Genomic DNA, 8142 nt, shown 5'->3' on the forward strand with positions numbered 1-8142 from the left:
CAAGGCTAAAGCACACGCTAGACAGAGGGGCTAGACAGGGGAGCAAAGGCCTAGAGACCTGAGGCCAGGGGTATTAAGAGTGGGGGAGCTGGGCACGGGGGCTTATGCCTGTAATCCCAGCACTTTGGGAGGCTGAGGTAGGCAGATCACAAGGTCAGGAGTTCGAGACCAGCCTGGTTAATATGGTGAAACCCTGTCTCTATGGAAAAATACAAAAATTAGCCAGGCATGGTGGCAGGTGCCTGTAATCCCAGCTACTGAGGAGGTTGAGGCAGGAGAATTGCTTGAACCCGGGAGGCGGAGCTTGCAGTGAGCCAAGATCACACCACTGCACTCCAGCCTGGGTTACAGAGCAAGACTCTGTCTCAAAAAAACAAACAAACAAACAAAAAAGAAAAGAAAAGAAAAAAAAAGAGTGGGGACAAGGTGCAGAGGAGGGGGTGTGAGAGAAAGGATGGAGGTAGCCCACCATGCCTGCTGGGCTGAGGACTCGGGACTTCAGTATCCATACAGGGAAGACCCACTGAAAGGCTCTGAGGAGGAGCATGATGAGATCAGAGCCACACTTTACAGTATACAGCACCGAAGCCAGATGCTCAGAGAATGGAAAGATGGAGGCATATTTGAGAGAGATTTTGGAAGTAAAAATAACAGGGCTTGGTCGCTGTTACTTTACAGGGCAAGGTCACTTGGTTCTTACTGAGTAGATTTCAGTAAGGAGGGAACAAGGGAGATGGCACAGATGATTAGCCTCCCCTGCTGTAGTTTCCAGCTTGGGAGGAGGAGGGGATGATGGCTGAATGGTACCCCACAGCAAGCGGGCAGAGCCAGTACTTTCGTACCAGGGCTGGTGGCACCAGGGGCTCAGCTCCACTCCTGCTTTCCCTTTATGCATCAATGAGCACCTCTGGGGTCAGGGAAGGAGGGAGGGAAAGAGATCCTAAAGAAGGATCTACTGTGCAATGTCCCCAAAGCAGCAGCAGCAGCAGCAGCAGCAGCAGCAGCTCACCACACTATTCGGCCTGATCCTGCAAGTGAAAGTGCCGTGGGTGGTCATTTCTTCAAAATTCCTAAAATATATAATTCTGTATTGAAGGGGCAGAGAGCCTGCTCAGGAATCTCCCTGATAACTGTGAGGATAATACCTGCACACACAGCCTGTCTAGTTGTACATGCACCAAGCCCCTTCAGGCCTCCAGGCCTTAGCATTTGCTGTTCCTTCTGCCTGGAACAGTTTCTTCCTTCTCTCACCCTCAATTGAATTTTATTTGGTGCTTACTATATAACTGGCACTATTCTAAGTACTTTACATGTATCGACTCATTCAGTCCTCCAACAACCCTCTCAAGGAGGTACTGTTATTATCCCTAGTTTACAGATGAAAAAACTGAAGCTCAGTTTAAAGATTAAATAACCTGATAGTGTAACACATTTAGTTAGCCAAGGGGCAAGTATTCAATTCCAGGTGGTCTGGCCCCAGAGTCTGCATTCTCATACACAGAACTACCCTACCCTACCTCTTACAGATGCAGAGCTGCACTGACCCTCACCCAGCTCCAGGCAAGACTGGCTCCCTCTCTCCTGCGGCTCTCACTGGCTCAGATAGGCCTGCCCTGACCATCCTCCAATGGAGTCCCACTCCTACTACTTTCTCTCACATTTCCCCGCTTATTTTCTTCCCAGCCTTTGGCACACCCTGTAATTACCTTATTTATGTAATGACTTGTTCATTATTTTCTCCAACTAGAATATAAACTCCAGGAAGGCAGAGACCTTGCCTTTTGTTTCAATGTATTCTCGAGGTACCTAGAACAATTTTCTGGCAGACAGCAGGTGTTCTATGAATAACCATTGATTGAAAAAAAATGAAGGACAGTACCATAGATGCTACATGGTACTACACAGGGTCATAAGGTATTGCAATGTTATTCTTCACCTTCCTGTCCTTTTTTTTTTTTTTTTTTTTTTTTTTTTTTTAGAGATGGAGTCTCACTCTTCTGCCCAGGCTGGAGTGCAGTGGCATGATCATAGCTCACTGCAGTCTGAGTGAGGCTCAAGTGATCCTCCCACCTCAGCACCTCAGCCTCCCAAATAGCTGGGACCACAGGTGCACACCCACTATACCCAGCTAATTTGTAAATTTTTTGTAGAGATGGGGGTCTCACTATGCTGCCCAGGTTGTGTCCTATTCTTTGAAACCATTGCAAATCTAAGACAGAAGGGAGCCATTACCCTGCTCCCAGCTATATGGACAAAGCTGATATATTTAGAGCTGTGTCTGACTGTCAAATCTGCACCCCCCACCCAACCAACCTGGGTTCTTGAGCACATAGTGATAAGCTTGTGTGAGGCAGGGATTGAGACTTCTGATTAGCCTTCTGTGACCTCCCACCACCTAACAGTATTTACAGGGCATTGCCTGTTGTTGATGTTAGTATCTGATCTGAACACCCTCCAAATAACAAAAAGCCCCTGCCCCTTGAATCAGGAGGCACCTCGAGTACACATCACATTGTCACAAGAACTCTCTGCTGGTGGTGAGGTTCAAAACCAATGCACATGCTTAAACAAAAAGCACTATTTACTCCAATGGTGGCTTCAAACACTTATTCAGCTTGCCTATGAACCCTCTGATAAAAAGAATTTACTTTTATCCAACACCTATCACATGGAAACACCCTGTTAGACACTTTTACACATGATCTCATTTAATCTTGTGAGTTTGGAATTATTATTATTCCCCTTTCACAAATAAAAAAAGTGAGGCTCAGAGGTCCAATACTCCACAGCCAGCAAGGATTCCAGCCCAGGTTCAGAGTCTCCAGAGCCTCTTCCTGCTGCCCTTTCTCTGAAGTGCTCTGCCTTCTCTGTGCTTCCACCTGGCTCACTGTTCTCATCTGTCTCATGCTTTCCCAGCTCTCACCAGTTCCTTGCTCATACCAGCTCCTTGACCTACACATGGCCTTTCTATTCCTCACCACCTGTTGAAATCCTCTTCTTCCACCTTCCACTGTAAAGCCTTCTCCAATATCTCCAGTTGGAATTCGCCCTCCTTAGTGTTCACAAGGATCCCAGGCGATAAAGCCCAGAATGAAGATCCTGTGGCACAAGCCTCTTTATTCCTCACCAGAACCTGAGCTCCTTGAGGGTAGGGCCTGTTGGTAATTTTCATGTTTGTGCCTCCCGAATGAGTAGTGAGAAAGTGCTTGCTGAACCAATAGAGAATGAAGAGGGAAAAGACTGGTGGCATTTGAATGCATCAGAGAGATAAAAGGCTCTGGACAAATTAGCTTCGAGGATGGGGTCTCATTCAGGAAAGGCAAACAAGTACCACAACTCTGCTCTGGTCACCAGGCACACCTTCACCAGCTCTCTGATTTCATAATGCTTGAAACTTAAAACCAGGATGTCGAGGAAGGACATAAAATCATAAAATCACTTCTGCGAGAATTCTTTCATGGTAACGCGTTTCACCCACACACTGGCAACACACTAATTGCAGCACAAGGGGAACAAGATATCGGGCAAAAGAATAAAGTTCTCCTTCTAGCATCACACAGTTAACTACCTCGTGCTTGTTTTGCTGTGGCTGTGCCAGAATGCGTCGGTCCTGGAAAATATGAACTTGGCTCCTTAACCGTATGCACACTCAACACCGACCAAAGGATGCCCGAAATTGTCTCGATTGGAAATCATCTCAACCATCATCTTAAACTAGAAACAAGTAGATGCTGGCCTCTAAGTCAGGACCCCTAGAACAGTGCATTTGTTCCCCCCAAACAACCATTCTGAGGTTTTTACAAAAATAACCGACTCACAAACAGAAACGCTTCCTGATCTATAAGTCACTTTGAAAACAAATCATTATGTTGTTGAATATTTCATGATGGTCCAAAGCACTGAAGAAGGCGAGCTGAGCGTTCACCAATCCTCCCCATGCCTATTTTGGGACTTCCAAAGCAAACTGCAAATGCCTCCTTTATTTTCTAAACGCTCATTTGCAAGTGCTAGATGGATTCTTGGTGAAATATTGCCTCCACCCAAACTGACTAAATGCAGAGAACCGGAGGTTCCGCTTCTCCAGAGTTTACAGCTGAAAGAGACAGTGAACATCTAGTGAACACGACTTCCACCCTATTTCATAGGTGGCAAAAGCAGGGGGCACTTGCCCAAGGTCACACAGACGGTGGGTGGATGGCAGAGGAGCCACCAGAAGCCAGAGTCTTGACTCCTAACCCTCGGAGTATCCCCTGCTCCCCGAGGCTGACTCAACGCCCCTCCTAAATCTCAGCCAAAGCTGCTGCAAGTTAGCGACGCGACCCCAAAGACTCACTTCCGTGGGTCATTCCTCTCCACCTGCCATGAGTTCTGGAGCTGAGACACTCAGGGATGCCCCTCTACTCAAAAAATAACAACACAGGCATTGGCACTGCAGCTGATCGTCCCTAGCGAACCCCTTCTGGTTCAGGTGTGGCCATCGAGGACGGGCAGGGAGGGTTGGTCTGAGGTCACTCAGAAAGTTGGCACTGGCCGCGGCCGCACCTGAACCCAGGTCTCTCCCCCTCCAGCGTTGCCGCTCTTTCCACTCACTACACCATGCAGATCTCGGAAACTTAAACACACATCGCTACTGTGCAAGCAGTTCACGGTGGCAGCTCCTTAGCTAGCCTACGGACGCGCCCCCGAGCCGGGCTTAGGGACACGAGGACCGGAGGTGGGCGCGGGTCACCCGGGACTGGTGGTGCAGGCGGAGGGCGGCGCGGAGGAAGCCTAGGCGCAGGCCCGGGGTGTGGGGACAGGCAGTCTCCCCAAAACTTTGCGGTGCCGGGACCCCTCCCTTACCTGCAGAGGAGGTGCCGCCCGCGCGGACAAGGACCTAGCGGGCTGACGCTCTCGAAGAGGGGCGGCCCCGCCCAGCGGCGGGCACGGTCGCGGCCAAGGCTCGGGCAGCAGCGCTGCTCGGGCTCGGCTCGGGCTCCGCCTCCCGCGCCGCGGCTGCAGCCGGAGGGGGTGGCCAGGCCGGGCCGCGCCCGCGCCCGCGCCGTCTGGCGGCGGCAGGTGCTGAGGCTGCAGCTGCGCGGCCGCCAGCTGCCGGCGCCGCGACCCCAGCCCCGGGGGAGGAGCCCCGCGCACAGCCTCCGCGGGCTCCCAGGTCCCGGCCCGCCGCAGTGGGCGGTCCCGCTCCCACCCGGGCCCTGCCTCCGCCGCCTGCCTCAGCTCACCGCCGGGGCACGCAGCGTCCGCTGAGTACCCAGGGGGAGACTGAGGCTGGAAGAGGAAAGGGACTCCCCAAGGTCACCCAGACCCGTGGGGTTGGGCCAGAACTGGAACCCCGAAGAGTTCCCAAAACGACCCTCTTCTCACGCCTCGCTTCCGCCAGGAAGAGCCCCAGCTATGGGGAACCCTGAGGGACGGAGATGACTCTGACTCGCCCCCTGACCCCCATGCCCTGCAGGTGTTCGGCTGAAGAGAGAGGGAAAGCGTGGGCCCACGTTAGGCACTGTGGACCACCGCCGCTGCCTCTCTAAACTCCTTCCGCGCTGGGAAACCGTTCTCCCAGCTTTCCTCGGCCCTCTCCAGTCACTCTCTCGGTCTCCTTGAGGGTTCCTCAAACCAGAAGCTCTAAAATGCTGGAACGCCCTGGGACTCTGCACTCAGCCCTTTTCTGACCCCCTGAGCCATCTCGTCCACTCCCCTGATTCTGGTCCTACCCTACCACCTCTCTGACCATTATACCCAAATGCGTGTGTCTGTGCACGAACTATTTTCTGTGCTGAACTCTACTGAACACCTACTAGGTCCATATCCTGCATTAGACACTGGAGATACAATACACCTTTAATAAAGCAGTCCCTGTCCTCACAGAATGTACAGTCTAGGACTATTAAAATACAGTCCAGTTCCTGTAACAATAGCCAGATCCCATAGGGCCAAGGGCACCACATAGGCCTGCACTGACAGAGTGAAGGCCTCCTGGAGGGGACATGCTCTAAATGGAAACCTGAAAGGCCAGTGGAATTGGCCAATGAAAGGGAGGAGTGTGGAGAGAGCCTTTCAGGTTGAGACCACAGGAACAAAGACCCCAAGATGAGAGAGATCCCACAGAGGGAGTGGCAGGAGTTGAGACATAAAGCAGGGGAGTGAGCAGGGGCCAATTCCTGGTCAAGGAGTTTGCACCGTGTTCTCAGTGCACTGGCAGGTTCATGGGAGCAATTCTAAGTAGGGATGAGGCACCACCAGATTGGGATGTTAAATCATTCTGGGGATGGTGCACAGGCAGATGTTAACAAGTGCATCCTTCATCCAAGGGCAGTAGGGGGAGACTAGCAGCACTTTGGAGCCAAAGTCTGGATGAAGGCAGGTGCTCCTCTTCTGTGACCTTCATTTCCAAATCCAGGAGTCCATCCAGAAACTCCTGAGTGGCTCCATCGCTGAAAGACCTCCTACATAACTGCACCCAAAGCTCCCTTTTCTCTCAGTGCCCCAGCCCTCTGCCACCCAGATCCACGGGCTGAGTGAGCCTTTTGCTTTCCTCAGGGGTCTTTGCACTAGATGTAGTATACAAAGTTCTGCCCCAGGAGACAGAAGAGCCGTGAGGGTGGAAGAATCTGAAGCCATAGTGGGAATAAAGAAAACTTTTTAAAAATCAAGTATTCTGTCTCTCTGAATTATTTCTTACAATTGCATGTGAATCTACAATTTTCTCAAAATAAAGTTTAATTTTAAAAATTAGTTTGTAGATAAATATTAATCATCAAATTACTCTCTCCAAGGCAGTTAAACACCAAAAAGCATAGCACTTGTCAGAAAGTAAGATAAGAACTATTCTCCTGTCCAGTGAGCACAAATGTTCCCCATGGAATTTTGCCCTGTCCCCCTCCATTTCCTAGCTACCTGCGTCAGTGTCAGCCTCTCTAGGTGCTGGACCCAGGCCCTGACCCCGCTCTCCTCAGATTCTCATTCTGGTCCCTCTTGCCCCTCAGCCTCTTTTGCCATTGCCCTCATGCCCCTCCTTGGCCTCTTTTCTCCCTTCACTCTCACAGAGCAATTCTATCAGCTGTATGGTTTCAGCCAAACCTTCTGTCTTCCAAACCCAGAGACACAACTGCCTGCTGGACATCGCCTAAATGTCCCTCAGGTGCCCCAGTCTCAACAGAGCCAAAACCAAATCCACATCTTTCCCCCAAATTACCCCTTCTGCATTGCTTCTCTATCTCAACTGGTAGCAGCACTTCCTTCCTCTGGGCACCTAAACTAGAAACCAAAGGGACAGTCTAGACTCTTCCCTCTTCCTGGCCTTCATACTCTACTGGCCACTAAGTCCAATCAGCTCTGTCTCCTTAACTTCTCTTACACATGTCTCCTCCCCCTCATCCTGCTGCCCTTGCCTTCGTTGGAGCCTCACCATTTCTTGCCAAGGCTGTAGTAACCGCCTCCAGTCTTTCCTATTTTCATCCTCCACATACTGCCAGTGATCTTTTTCAACCACAGACCTGACCAGTGACTCTCCTGCTGAAGACACCTCCATTGTTCCTTCTTGATCATGCAGCAAAGTCTTAACTCCTTAGCATCACATGAGTCCACAGTGATCCTATTACCCCTGTGGCCCCATCTCTACCTCCCCCCACACCTGTACACCAAACACCTTATGTTCCTAGGGTATCTTATGTAATAAGAGGCACATAACATAGTGTTAAAAAAAAATGTAGTCTTGAGTCAAACTGCCTAGGTTCAAATCCCAGTGCTGCTGCTTTTTAACCTATGTAATTTTGGAAAAGTTCCATTACCTCTCAGTTCTCGGTTTTTTCCCTTTGCAAAGGGAGCATAATAACAATGCCTAAAACCTAGGAGTGTTCTAAAAAATAAGAGTTCCTGGAGATGAAACAGCATTCATTACTTGCTACCCAGCACTACTAAGAATGCATCTAATCATTGTATGCAGTAAGGATTACTCTACTTATTTTACAGAGAAAGAAACTGAGGCTCCAAGAAGTAAAGTTGCTTGGCCAAGATTCCACAGCTTTAAAATAGCTGCACTGGGCTTCATGTGAAATTCTAAATCCTATACTGCTAAATACTTTACATAAGCTATTATTGCCCTCTGGGAGGCTTCCTTGTTTTTCTAGCCTTTAACCCAACCTG

General features: G+C 50.1%; 1 protein-coding gene across 1 annotated transcript in view; it reads right to left on the bottom strand.

Moving 5' to 3' along the window:
• FRMPD1 (FERM and PDZ domain containing 1) overlaps positions 1-5113 on the bottom strand; it is a 98854-nt gene extending 93741 nt beyond the window's left edge. The window contains exon 1 of the mRNA XM_005581268.5: positions 4843-5113. The gene's annotated coding sequence lies outside the window, so the exon portion shown is untranslated. The remainder of the gene's footprint in view (positions 1-4842) is intronic.
• Positions 5114-8142: the final 3029 nt, after the last annotated feature.

The sequence above is a fragment of the Macaca fascicularis genome, chromosome 15, assembly GCF_037993035.2.
Source record: "Macaca fascicularis isolate 582-1 chromosome 15, T2T-MFA8v1.1".
Lineage (NCBI taxonomy): Eukaryota > Metazoa > Chordata > Mammalia > Primates > Cercopithecidae > Macaca > Macaca fascicularis.